The 13,857-nt window shown below is 46.6% G+C and overlaps 1 protein-coding gene and 1 long non-coding RNA gene across 7 annotated transcripts in view; one reads left to right on the top strand and one right to left on the bottom strand.

The window, feature by feature from the left end:
- The window catches only part of MALRD1 (MAM and LDL receptor class A domain containing 1), a 752,096-nt gene that overhangs the window by 408,730 nt on the left and 329,509 nt on the right, over window positions 1–13,857 (top strand). The window lies entirely within an intron of this gene.
- On the bottom strand, window positions 10,280–11,539 carry LOC143677880 (uncharacterized). The gene is made up of 2 exons (XR_013172963.1): window positions 11,290–11,539; window positions 10,280–10,515 (listed from the first exon to the last, which is right to left on the bottom strand). It is a non-coding gene; the product is annotated as an uncharacterized LOC143677880 (long non-coding RNA).

Genomic DNA, 13,857 nt, shown 5'->3' with positions numbered 1-13,857 from the left:
ATGTACTTACTTAGAGATGAATGCTGTCATATCTGGAATATTCCTAATACACAAAAATTGTCACATTCTTCTATATAGATCAATAAACAAAGAAGAAATCACAATGACATTAGAAAACATTTTGAACAGAATTAAAATGGAAATGTGACCCATCAAAATGGTCACAGCAGATGTGTCTTCCATGCACCTCTCAATCAGACTTTAAATGTTTTACTTTTTCCTGAACCCTCTTAGTTCCAGTCCCTTCTAAAGGTGCGGGGCCTCCTGCCTGTGCTACACTGGTGCCCGCTGGTGAGAGTGGGGCAATTTCCTTTGCGGGGGCCCCCTGCAGACCAAAGCCTGGCTAGGCACAGGAGCACAGCTGCCCTGGACTGACCCGTCCACTGGACTCAGATGCAGGGAGCATGCCCCAGGGCTCTTGCTGTAGGCTGAGCTCAGAGCACTTTCCATCACACCCCTACCAGTCGATGCACAGAGGAACACCTGGTTAAAGTGCCGGCATCCATCCCCTCCCCTGAAAGAACCCTTAAATCATGGACGTGTTTATAGAGGAGGAATATTTCTCTTTAGTGGGTGCCTAAAAGACAAGAGCATGGAAGCTCTTCTCCAGCAAGTGCCTGGACAAGTAAGAGCCTTAAGGCATCCCAGCCATCAGCACCTCAACCGGTGGGCGCAGCAGCAAAAAGTGGGTTTTGGGAAAATTAGAATGACTGAGAGTTAAATTGTACATCAGGCCACCATTATTCGTGAAGGTTAGTACTGTTCATTTCAGCACTAAGGAGCAGAGATAAGTTGTTGGATTTTCTAACCCATCTCTCCCTTCCTCTTATACATGCTTTATGTGGATGGTAAAACTGGAATCGTGACTCTTACCCACTTGGAGTATTGCACTGAAAGCCCAGCAATAAATCTACATGAGTCATAAGCCTCCCCCAGCTTCCTTGACTGCTGATGGAATGAAAGGCAGGGTTCTCTGAGGAGATATGTAGTGTCTATGGTCATTTCTTCAGATATCGTGCTATAGATGGATGAGAGGTGTTGGGTTCATTGTATTCATTTCTGCCATATGTTCTGTCTGTTCCACCCCCAGCCTGTCCTGCCCCGTTCACCTAGTTCTCATGGACACTGGGAAAGTTCCTGGGACCACATTCCAGCTCAGCTTGACAAATATTTGTAGGGCCTACTGCATGCAAGCCTCTTGTGGACCCTAACAGCATCAGATTCCTCATAGACAGCCTTGGAAATGGAATGTTGGTTTGAGATAATCTGTCAGAAATAGTTTGCATATGCTCAGTTCCTGTGCTGGTTGTGTACCAGGAGATTCCTCTTGCTGACTCTAGTTAAGACCTGGGCATATTGCTTCAGGCCACGTGAAAAAGGGGATCTGGTGGTGGGTGTGTTTAAATTGACGTCTTATGAAGGAAATGTGGGAAAGGGGTAAAGGAAGGGCCCTTTTGTCTTTTGTGTGTGTGTGTATTCCACATCTCTTGGAGGTGAGAAACATGCTGGGTTGGACTTCATGTGTAGAGGAGTCAGATAACCACAGGTAAGGGCTTTGCTTATCCCTGGAGCATGGAGCACATTAGTATGTTCTTAAGTTTTTGTTTGCGTGGATTTTGTGTCTTCCATTTAAAACAGGGCTATAAAATCACCTTTTTGTTGTTATTCTTGTTGTTGTTTGTTTGTTTAATTTTTGGCATGGGCAGGCTCTGGGGATTGAACCTGGATCTCCGGCATGGCAGACAAGAATTCTGCCACTGAGTCACTGTTGCCTACCTCAATGAAATTGTGAAAGTATATATATATATTTTTCCCATGGGCAGACACCAGGAATCGAACCCGGGTCTGTAACGCTGCAGGCAAGAATTCTGCCACCAAACCACCACTAGGATTGCCCCTAAAACACCGTGTTCTTAACTAAAAAATGTAGGTCTTCTTTTTTCATGTTTATAGATTTGCTTATTTGTATAATTAACTATAACATCTCAAAGTTTATCAACATCATGGCAATATATACTGTAAAATAAAACTCAGAGAAATGGAGTTTCTCATTGAGTGCATCATGCAATCCTTGTTGACTCTATTTTACCATCATTTATATGCAAAAGCTCAATCACTCATCCCCAATATTCACCTATTGTTGGGACACAGGCTCTGAGGGTCCCGTCTCATCCTACCTCAGTGGATGCCTGCCCCTCAAGCAGGGATCCAGGCTCCAAGTGTCCTGTCTTGTCCTGGCTTGATGGATGCCTGCCTCTGGTGCAGGGACCTGGGCCCTGAGGTCCAGGCTCAGTGGACACCTGCCCCTGGTGAGGGACACAGGCGCCAAGTGCCCCATCTCATCCCAGCTCAGTGGACACCTGCCCCTGGGGGAAGGCCATTTCTGTGGCTCAGTGCTAGCAGTGGCTTAAGTCCAGGTGGTACAGAACCAGGCTGTTCTTGTTCCCTGGGCTGGATCTTCTGGTGCTCACTGTGGGAGCTGAGGCTTGACCCTTGGCACTTCTAGAACCATCCTGGTGGCAGTGTGTTCCCGCACTGCTGAGATGCCCAGCGGCAGTGAGAGGACGAGGGGCAGATTGGTCAGCACGTTGGACAGCGGACTACAGTGGGCTGGTGCCCCTGCCTGGAGAAGAGGGAAGGATGGAAGGCTCTGCTTTTAGGACCTGACCTCACGCCCGAGCTTGCACTTCAAGCCACTGCAATTCGGCAGGGGACAGAACTGCCCCACTGCCAGGCTGCGGCTCTGTGATGACTGCAGCACCAGGCGGCTTCCCCATGGCCAGGAAGACTCCATGGAAGACACTCATCCAGCTTTGGGGTGGAAAGGCAGCTCTGAGGGTGAGCCTCACACCCAGAGGATGACTGATACGTTTCTAGTATCTGCTCACCCTGAGGCCCTCAACACGGAAGGCCCCATGGGACAGGCCCTGTGCAGGACATTTTTGTGTGTGTGTGGGGGGGCGGGGGCAGCGACTGTGGCGCGGAGTCCACCCGCGGGCAAGACGGGGTACCGAGGTCCCCCCGGCCCGCCTGTGGGCTTGTGTGCAGGACATTTTGAGGTTCAGCATTGAGGATGGACCCTTTAAAACAGCTGAAGTCTGCAGCCCAAATCAAGCAGGCCATCACCCACCTGGGGGGGGGGACAGAAACTCCCCTGAGGAACCAGATCCCTCCATGGAGATTTCGCTTCCTCCAGTGGAGGACAAGAAGCCCAGGCCTTCTTAGGAAAAGTCCCCCCTTCTGCAGTCCCACTACTTGACCAGGGGTCCTGCGTCCTGATTTGACAGCCATTGAGTAAAGGAGGCAGATGAGGGGGGTCTGAGCTCTTCCCGTCTCTGGGGGAACAAAAAGCCTTATATCCCATAACATCACAGTGGGTGGGGAGAAAAGGGGGGCACACTTTCATGCTCTTGACTATCAGGTTCTCCTGAAGGGTGAGGATATTCATTTAATTGGGTCGTTTGGAAATATATAACTCAGGAAGGAAAGTGACCATGACCCTCTGGGTGGCGTGGCTCAGACCCCACTGACCACCACTGTGGGTGCTGCTGAATGTGTGACTGACACTGATGTTTTCCCTGCTTGTCCCGTGAATCCCGAACAACCCAGCTGGGGCTTTCCTGACCACAGGCAGCTCCTTGCAGGGGCACATTGGCACTGGAGCTCAACAGACCACCTGCCAGGTTTCTCATGTCAGACAGGAGAAAGAAGGTAGACTCCAGGAGGAGAGAAGGAAACTGCAACTCCCACCATGGATTTAAAGGCAGCAGAACTACTTTGTTGAAAAATACAGTCTCTCAATTTTTCAACGTTGGGAGGCCAGTTAGAAGTGTACAGTGCCTCTAGTCAGCACCTCTGCAGCCCCAGCTGTTTCAGATATCGCTGAAATGGAGTCAGATACAGAGCTGACAGCCCCAGGCACACTGTCATGCCATCAACAGACCGTTGATTTGAGCCCTTGGCACCAGACCAAGATCAACTGGCCATTACGTGGCTGAGCCTCCAAAACGCAGCTACTGTGCTGCACATGGGTATTTGAAATTTCCTGCTATTTGTACTGAATGGATGAACTGAGACATAGAATGCCCCTCCCTTTAGGGGTACTCAGTTCCGCTGATATTGTGCCCATAGGTCCCAACAGAGAGCAGGTGACAATGACTTTGGAGCAGCCACAGACTCACGTGAGAACTCAGGTGTTACTCGCTCATCTTGACAATGTCAGAAGACAATTCTCCCTGGTCTCTTAGATCCCTGCACATATTTTAAAGTGAGGCACTAACTGATCTTTGTCTATAATTATCTTCCCGGGGATAATTGTATAGTAGACCGCACTGGGAAAGAGTGATATTGTCCCCCTGAGAACAAAGTGTAGGTTTGCTGAAAGCCTTGGAAAATAGAGTCTGAAACACTACAGGTGTACTCCCTGCACATTTAAAAACATCTAGGTTCCGTATGCTATGGGCTTCCCACTGCCTGCTTCTTCTGCTTCTCTTCGCATCTCTCTGTGGAGACTGGGGTTCAGGAGACCGGTGTCAGTGTTGTGGCTACTCTGGATACCTCCCTTACAGTGAGTTATAAACCGCCCTTTGTCTCTGACCCAGAGGTCTCATGTCTTCTACCAGCGTCTACAAAGCTTGGCAGGCTGACTGGTTAGCTTGCAAGGAAGGTGAAATCTTAGACCCTTCACAATTCTTGACACCCAAGCCAAGTTCTTAGAAGCAACCTGGGCTGAGGTGTCAAGATTGATCCCTGAGACAGGAAAGGAGAGCTTTGCACCCTGTGGTTCTCACTACCAAAAAGGAAGCCCAATGCCTAACCAGATGGTATTAAAGATAATGTGGCTCACATCTTAAGTTGACAAAAACATCTGCCAAATTTAGCTGGGGACTCGTGCAGCATGCAGTGCTAGAGCTGGTGTATTGGACTTTCTCAGCAGCCTTATGCTCAGAGCCCCCAGACTCTAAGGCCCCTTTAAACTACAGGTAACCATATGACACCTATGCTGACAGGAGCCTCTGGCAAAGGGAGGAAAGTTCTGCCTGCAGACACCTCTTAGATACTGGGCTTGCTGCATCCCCAACAGTTACACTCCATTTGAGGACCCAATACCTTCCTGCTATTTTGAGGTTTATTTTGAGCCCTATCACTTTATACAGGATAACCAGGTAGCACCACCAGATATTTCCATCTTGGGTAAGTCCAACCTAATAACAGCAGATTAGATGGGGTCGGCATGTTCAGAAGGGAAGGTAGTCCGATCCTACTGTGGCACCTTCCTTATAGGAAGTCACAGGCACGTGTTTAGGAGTCCTTTTACCTCCCCTTCACCAGTTATAGGGGCAGCTTCTGACCACCTTGGGATGTGAAATGGCAGTGATGGCCACTGGTCAGCAGCAGCCTTCCATCCCCGAAGGCGGACACTTCCCTTCCCTTAAACCAGTGGTTAGAAAACCTTTGTCTTACTTTTTCTTTTATATTTCACTTGTGGGTATCTTGCTTTCCCGGAAAGATTTTAAGCTTCTAGAAGGCAGAAAGCAGATCTTATATTCTACAAGACTCCACGCAGGGGTCTATGAGAAGTGCCCCTCAGTTGAAGAGATATTTTAAAATAATTTATATTTATTTTTTTGTCTCTGAGAGCAATTTAACTCATATAACCCACTACACCTATCGTTTCTCTGATTATTACATCCTATATTATTGTGGTTGACTAATTGATGACTAATGTTTTTGAAGATTTGTATACTTTTCCTCAATTTGAGACATATATATTGTGTCCTGGTTCAGTTGTTCAAAGGACATTGATGAGGCCACACCTTATCACCTCATAGAGTACTGACGATCCTCACTGACTGAGGTCTGGACACAGGCAATCCCAGTGGCTGTGGAAATGACTGGGTCTCCTCTTTCTCATGACCTGGTGTGGCTCTGGTTTGTTTCTTCCCCCCAACCAGACACACTGAGAGTGGACTCTGGCATTGGCACCCAAGAAGTCTGTCTCAACTCAAAGAATCTCATTCAACTGAAGGATCCCTATTTGTCACTGTTGCCCCAGTAATTATCCTTATACTTAGTGATGGTTTGAAGTTGGGTGTACCCCGAAAAGATTATGCTCTCTTAATCCATTTCTGTGGGCATAGACCCCGTAGGTGGGACCTTTTGATTAGTTTATCTCAGTTGATACATACCGCAGGGTGGGTCTTGATCCTCTTGCAGGAGTCCTTTCCAAGAAAATAAAAAGAGAGAGAAGACATAGAAAAAAAGTCCCAGAAAAGCTAAGAGACAGGGCCTAAAAGAGAAGCTGAGAGAAGATGGCCATGACGCCAGAAGCTGGTAGCCATGTGCCTTGCTATCTGACTGAGGAGCCCATGTTCACCAGAGGCTGGTCTTCAGAGAAGGTATCATCCCATTGATGCCTTAAGCTGGACATTTTCATAGCCTCAGAAATGTAAATTTGTAAGTTAATAAATCCCCCATTGTAAAAGCCAACTTATTTCTGGCATATTGCCTTCTGGCAGCTTTAGCAAACCAAAGCACTTGGTTCTTTAAAACTCTTGATATTAATGACCCTTATGACTCCTAATGTAACCAGAATTCCTTGTAGGTGTAGGCACCCGGGGTTAACTTTAAATGATTTTATGCACAACTTCAATCCTCAGAATCAGAATTCTTTGGAAATTAAGCTGAGCTGGGGGAGGTGGCTCCTCGATCATTTCTCATTGTAGTTTGCGAGGGGCTTTCAGCGTCCTGCCTAAACTCTGTAATGGATTCAGTTTCTGAAGGAGACTGCCAAATTGAGATTGAACGAATGTCCCCATCACCTCCAGGGACTCTCCCACTTTCAGTTCCTTTTATGGTCATACAAGCTTAAACTTTCTGGAAGAATACTCTGGTCACGTAACTCCTATGCTGAGAAAGACAGAACAGCTTCCTTCTGCCTAAAGGACAAAGCTTGGACTCAGATTAGTACTCCGCTCCCACCAACTCAACGCATTTATTGAGTGGACACTACAGCTGTGATGGCGCTCTAGGTGCTAGCCTATACACATGGATGGCATGGACCTCCTGTTCTTCCGTAAGAAGCTTACCATTTAGTAGGAGAGGAGTTGTTGTAAAGATATAATTATAACACAGATCATAAAATGTACTAGAATACTGTGATAAACATGAGCGCTATGAGGACCCTAGGATGAAATGAGCAAAATGGTTGTGATGATATGCATGTTAATGGTAATAGCCATCGTTAATGGATAATCTGCTATGCATGGAGTACCTGTGCCGACTGTAGAAACATTTCTTCTATAATCCTCAGCAAAAAATGCTGTACTAACTAAGGTCATAGTCCTTTCACATGTAATGTAACTGCAAGGAAAAGTGACTTACCCCAAATTCCAGGAAGGGAGGTAGAAAGGGAGTTCACACTCGGATGTGCTCAGACACAAAGTCTACATCCTAGTGTCTTTGTTTTCTATTGCTGTCATAACAAATTAACACAAATTCAGTGGCTTGGAAAAATGCAAATTTATTATCTCACAGTTTGGTAGATCAGAAGTACGACACAGGTCTCAATGGGTTAAGACAGGACTGTGTTCCCTCTAGAGGTTCTAGAGGAGGCTCTGTTTCCAAGCTCATTTGAGTTGTTGGAAGATCTCAGTTCTTGTTGCTGTAGAACCGACTGCCCCATTTGGCTGACTGTCAGCTGAAGGCCATTCCCAGCTGCTGGAGACCACCCACATTCCTCGGCCTCTTCAAGGTCAGCAACAGAGGGCTGAGTCCCTTTCACACTCTGAAGCTCTCCTGCCCCTTCTTCTGTTTCAGCTCTCTGACCCACTCTTCCATCTTTCTGTACCACTTTTCAGAATTTATAGATTACTTTGGGCCCACTCAGATAATCCAGGATAATCTTGCCTTCCCAGCGTCCTTAAACTTTAATCCCATCTGAAAAATCACATCTCCTTTGCACATAAGGTAATGTATTCACAGTTTCCATTGGGGTGGGGTCATCTCTGGGGCCAGTGCTTGACCTATTATGCCCAGTTTCTTTCTTCATCTGTTTCCAAAAGAATGCAGAATCCAGTAAAGTTTTGGTAGTTGACTCTGATGGAACAGTTGCCTTTTATATGGAAGATAAAAACCTTAAAACCAGGAGGAACATGACCAAGGGGCCAGGCGACATAAAGGTCCATGAGTGTAGAAGGAACAGAGATGACTGGGGAGAATGAAAAGTAGGTGATGCGGTGAGGATTCAAGGAGTGATTCCAGAAAGAGAGGCTGAGTATTTTGAGTGATATGCTCAGGAGTTTAGGCTAAATCTCAGTGAAGATGGGGAGGCAGAAAATGTTTTGAGCAGAGGACCCTATATGATCATGTCTGCACTAATTCTGTGTGTGGGTATTGGAGTGAGAGAACATGGATATTGAGTTCCAATGTTGACTCCTCTCCAAGGTGGCCATTGAGGTTTTATGCAGCTCGAAGATGGTGATATAGACATATACACATGTTTTTGTGCACTCATATATACATGTCTGCTTTTCTAGAGGCAAATATGAGAATGCTTGGTAAATTATCAGGTGCTATAAAATATTAGTTTGGATGTCAAATGAGAGTGATTGAATTCTTACCTTAAGCAGAAGGTTGCGGATTATGCCTCTCTTCTATATTCATGTTGTTTTCAATTCTTGAAAGTCATTTTCTACTCCTGCTCTTCTGTTCCATGTATCTTACTCTTCCTTGTAGGGCAGCTTGATGCCAAGCATGCCTTCTCCACCAGCCCATTCCTTTGCTACCTCTCCTGACATCGCCCACCCTTTTGTAGCATCTGTTCATGTCAATCAGCTCTCCTCCCATAAATTGAATTGCATTATTAGCAAACCTTTCATATGAATCTTCTACAGGGCTTTTGCTAGTGATGAACGCCACCAGGACAGATATGGAGTCATTTGCTCCATGATGTTTCTTAGTTTTTCTCTTTGCCCTAGGCTTTTCTGCAATGAGATGGGGAAGAACTTAAACATCAGTGTTTGATCCATCTTGGTTTTAATCCCAGCTCTGCCTACAACGTGATTTTCACTAGTTAATTAATTAATATTGGTGAAAGTAAAGATACTATTTATTTTTCAATATTGTGATAATTAAAGGAAATAGGTATAAAATGTTTTGTATTTGGTTGACATTCAATTAATTAGAGATATAAGCATGAAAATGGTGACTATTAACGAGTGTTTTCATTTTTTAAAGCCAAAGCATGTATTTGCCTGAATTTATTTTGATGTAGTTATTTAAGTAGTGATACAATTATTCCTGATAATCTCATAATCATTATTTTGTGTCTCAAACAGCCCTGTAAATGAGGTCAGTCTTAGGAGCTATTTTAGCAAAGGAGAATGTATTTTATGCAGAAAAGCTAAAGGAAAGGATTCAGGCAAGACTTTGAGCCACTGAAAGTCTGTAGATTCAACTGAATATGATGACTTTAGGTCTTATGCATAGTTAACTAGAACACTTTGCTTCCTTCAGTTAACCTTGTCTTACCAAAAGTGCAAGGCCCAGGGCTGGGACTATCTGGTGTCTCCATATATTCTGCACAATTATTTGATCTCTTGAGAATGTAGAAGATAACTTGAAAAAATAGAGCTTATTTCTTCCTGAAACCTCTCCCTGCTTAAGAATTGTTATTTTCTCAAGTACATTTTTCCAAATACATTTTTCATATTCTCCAAAATCTTTGCTTTCATTATTTCAATTTCTTAAGCTCTCTCTCCCTTTCTGAACCTAATCTAAATAATCTAAGAATAACCCCCCTTCTCTTTATAAATACATTATTATGTGGTTACCCATCAGTAAACCACATGAGGACTCAGCATCATATTTCTCTGGAAGAAATATATGCAGTTGAATACAGCCATATAGCCAATAGTTTCTAATGCATGATATGTCATGGTAATGCATTTTGATGATTTATAGGTAATCAAAGCCATTTAGACTTAGATTCAATTCCATACCCCAGAATTTCCTAGCTACGTGGCCTATGATACTTCTTAAAGAATAAGCAATAGTAGCGCCTAGCTTGAAAGGTTGTCGTAAAGATGAGAGAGAATGAGTTGCCAGTACCTGACGTGGTGTGTATGCAATAAGAGATTGGCTGTTTTTATTATTACTACATCATAAGCAGCCAGAAGCCTATGCTCAAATCTCTCAGCACAGGGAAAGCCCTGCAAGGGACTTCTTTCAGCACAGGCGGCCTCACCCTAGCGAGGTAATGAGAAAGCTGCGCCGTCTATGCCTCTCCACTGCATTTATTTTCAGACGCATTCATGCTTGATATTCTTTCAGAGACAATGACATCTTCAAACAAGAGTCCCAGAAGGAGTTGCCTTAACACGCTCATTTGGGTGACATGTCATTGTATTCGCTTCTGCAAATATTGAGGAAAGACTTGCGGGGAACACAGAATTCTCAAAAGCATCGAGGAAAAAATGAACCCAAGGCTTCTCCTGGGTGGTATTTTTGAATTACCTGAGTAACAACAAAAAAAATGACACATTAATGTCATGTGCTGACATAGGTGCAGGGGCAATAATGAAGGGTAAATATGTAAGGAAGAGAGAAAATATATCAATTATTTGAGAATTAATGATCCAGCAGAGTCCTTGCCACTCCTGGATTTGAAGAGCTGACCCACTGGGAAAGGATACAAAAGGGAAGACTGCTTAGAATCAGAGAACCCCCAGCTCGAACCTGGGCCCTGCCATTTATGGATTTTGTGCCAGGAGTGAGGCTTTTCTGACGCCTTATTTTCTTGTCTGCACCAAGGGACCATGTCTCTACATCTCTTCAGGAATTGTGATGAGGGCGGTGTAAGGTAATGCATGTTAATGGTCTACAAAAATAAGATATTGATACCATTACCTAATGTGATCCTAGTTTCTCTTTATCAGAGGTAATAGCAGGATAGAGCTTATTTCTGCCTGAAACATCTCCCTGCTGCCCTGGATCCCCCAATTTAGCTGGTTTCTCATGTGAAAAACCTTAATTTCCTTCCTGACATACCTCCGTCTCTGACCACCCACCTTCAATCTATCAGAAATGTCTGCAGGCTCTGTGTTCAGACTATTTCCCAATTTCAGCTACTCGCCTCGCCCGCACTGCTGCCTCTGTAATTCTAACAGCGCACACTTGGGGGCAACCCTGGGTTCGGGACCCCACTTCTCATATCCTGATCCCCTCCAAACATGCCGGCCGGACCCTCCTAGCTGCTGTCCTTCACTCTCGTGTACTATGTCCACGCACCGCTTTCTGTGAGCCAGCCCGGGATTTTAGTTTCCTCGGGGTCATCAATCATCCTATAATGCTAGCAAAAGAGCCAGTGGCCCCCAGCTCAGGGCCCCCTTTACAAGAACAGAGGTGAGGCTTTTGTGACATCAGCCCCTGTGGTGGTGGCCCTTTTTGGCCAGTCCCAAGGTGTTGCCATAGCAACGAGTCAGTGGGCGGTATCCATAGCAACTGTCTCTCAACCATCTGACCTGAGACCACGAGGATGTTCTCGGGCTGTTGGCAAACCTGGGACCCTGGTGCCTTGCTGCTCTCTCTTCAGTACTGACACTTTCCTCCACGTGGCTCTTCGGTATCACGAGTCTGGGGACAAACGTCCCGCCCAGGCTTCTGTGGCACCACGCACAGTCCCTGCGGCCATAGGTCCTGGCAGAGAACAGCTGGACCAGGACGCCGGCTGGCTCCTTGGGCCATGGAGGAATCACGTGGTCTGGGCACCCCCGCAGTGTGCTTCTACCCACAGCATTCTAACTGGAGTGTTGTTTCTTAACATTTTATTCTGAAGCCCCCACTTTTTTACTATGATTTACCCACCTAAAAAAGAGGAGTACCTTGATTCAGAGAAAAAGAGCCAAGTCCTCATGATGGAGCCAAGGAACGGCGGTTCCTCCCTGCAACTTGTCTGGCCCTGCAAGAACAGGGCGCCCTGCTCCCCAGGATCGGTCCAGATGGGCTCCACGGCCTCCCCAAGCGCGGGATTTCCTGCCTGGGACCCGGCCTGACGCCCCTGAGGGCCTTCTCTTCACTCTCCCGCCTCCACCACGGCTTCCGGAGAAAGGCCTCCCAGGACCCTGTCTCCATCCTCTCCAGAGGCTGGGGACCCCTGAGAGTGAAGGCCACGAGGGCAGACATGCCCGCCTCCCCTGGGACCCCTGCAAGATGTCGGCTCAGGTGGATGGGAAAATGGCACAAAGTGTGTTTCCATGCTTTGGTCTTATTGAGCGTTAGTTGAAAACCAAGTTTAGTCTCTTAATTCTAGCTGACTTTTTATTTTATTATTATTATTATTTTTAACACATACTTCACACCACAGAAGATTCGTGGGGGAAATCTCTTCACAGTGCCAGGTCAGGACGTGCTGTTTTCCCTCGGCAAATGGCACGACTTCATCTTATAGACACGGATTCGTGCAGTTCCTCACATTTCCCTCTCGTGAGACACCCAATTATAACTCCGCAGCATCATTCTTGTGTTGTGAGGTTGCAGCCAGATTTTGCCTGCTACTTCCTTTTTGTCAATTAACTCAATAAGTTGGCCAACTTGGCCACTTTGATTTTTATGGAAAAGAAGAAGGTATTTTAAAAGTAGCCAAATTTGCCTCCTCTGGTCTCTGAGGCCCTGTTCCCTGACAGTGATGGCTCTTTGTGCTTTGCCACCTTCCTGCCCGCAGTCCACGAGTGAGGCTGGGCTGGCCCGGGCACCGTGGGGCGCTGCCACCTCGCTGAGCTGCTCACCCTGTGGAGGAAACCCAGGCCCAGCCCCAGGGCTCTTGCGTCCACCAGCGTGGCTGCCCACTTAGGACGGCCCGTGGTCAGCTGACCCCTCCTCTCCTCCCACACCAAGGAGCTGCCTGTGGCCATGAGAGTCGTGGGTGAGAAATAGAGATGTGGCGCCCTGGGTTTCGCGGCTTGTGGGGACATAGGAGTCCCTCCCTGGAGCGAATTGGATTGGGGCAAGTCTTCCAGCTTAGCTGTGGTGCCACGGGGTAAGCGGCCAGTCCCTGCACAGCAGCACGGCACGCTTCCAGGCTGGCTCAGAGGGCTTGTGAGTGTGACGTAAGGTGGCACCCAGCAGGCGGCCACCTGGGGCTTGGCAGTGTCACACCGTCGGTCCTTCTTAGCTAACGTTATTATTGTCAGTGTGTTGTTCGGTACATATCTGCTAAGTTTTAGTAACTCCAGGAGCTTTGAAAACACAAACCAGACATTGTGACCTTGGACCTATCACAGTCTCTTTCTTAGCCTTCATTTCCGTGTTCGAAAATGCAGTTATGGAGATCAGAGACTGTGTCCTTAAGCCCCCCACACCAGGCACAGCACCCAGGGGCTGACGGTCAGTGTAGTCACCATTAAGGCTGAGCTCACTGCCCGGTAGAAACTTGCACTTCAGTTATTTTTCCCTCCTTCGTCTGTCTGCATATACACAGAGGGAACACACCCACACACAGATACCCAGGATGCACGCATATGGGCTGTGCGTGTTATGGATTATACACCCATGTCTGCGTAGTGTGTGTTCTGTATGTGATGTGTGTGAGTACACACACACGCACACCCACACACCCACACACACACCACAACTGAAAACAATTATACTCCACTCAGAAGATGACTATCTTGGGGAAGCAGAGCCATATTCTAACCCTGTTTAGAAAGATAAGAATAGTGCACATCATGTGCATGGCTTCTGTTTGGGGTGATGTAGAAGTAGTAAGGACAGATGGTGGTGAGAGCAGCACATCCGTGAGAAGGGGATTGTGCCACTGAATTGTGTGCTCAGGAGTGGTTGGATGGGAAAATTGATGTT

This window comes from Tamandua tetradactyla, chromosome 1 (assembly GCF_023851605.1).
Source record: "Tamandua tetradactyla isolate mTamTet1 chromosome 1, mTamTet1.pri, whole genome shotgun sequence".
NCBI lineage: Eukaryota > Metazoa > Chordata > Mammalia > Pilosa > Myrmecophagidae > Tamandua > Tamandua tetradactyla.
This window is presented reverse-complemented; position numbering and strand designations above follow the sequence as displayed.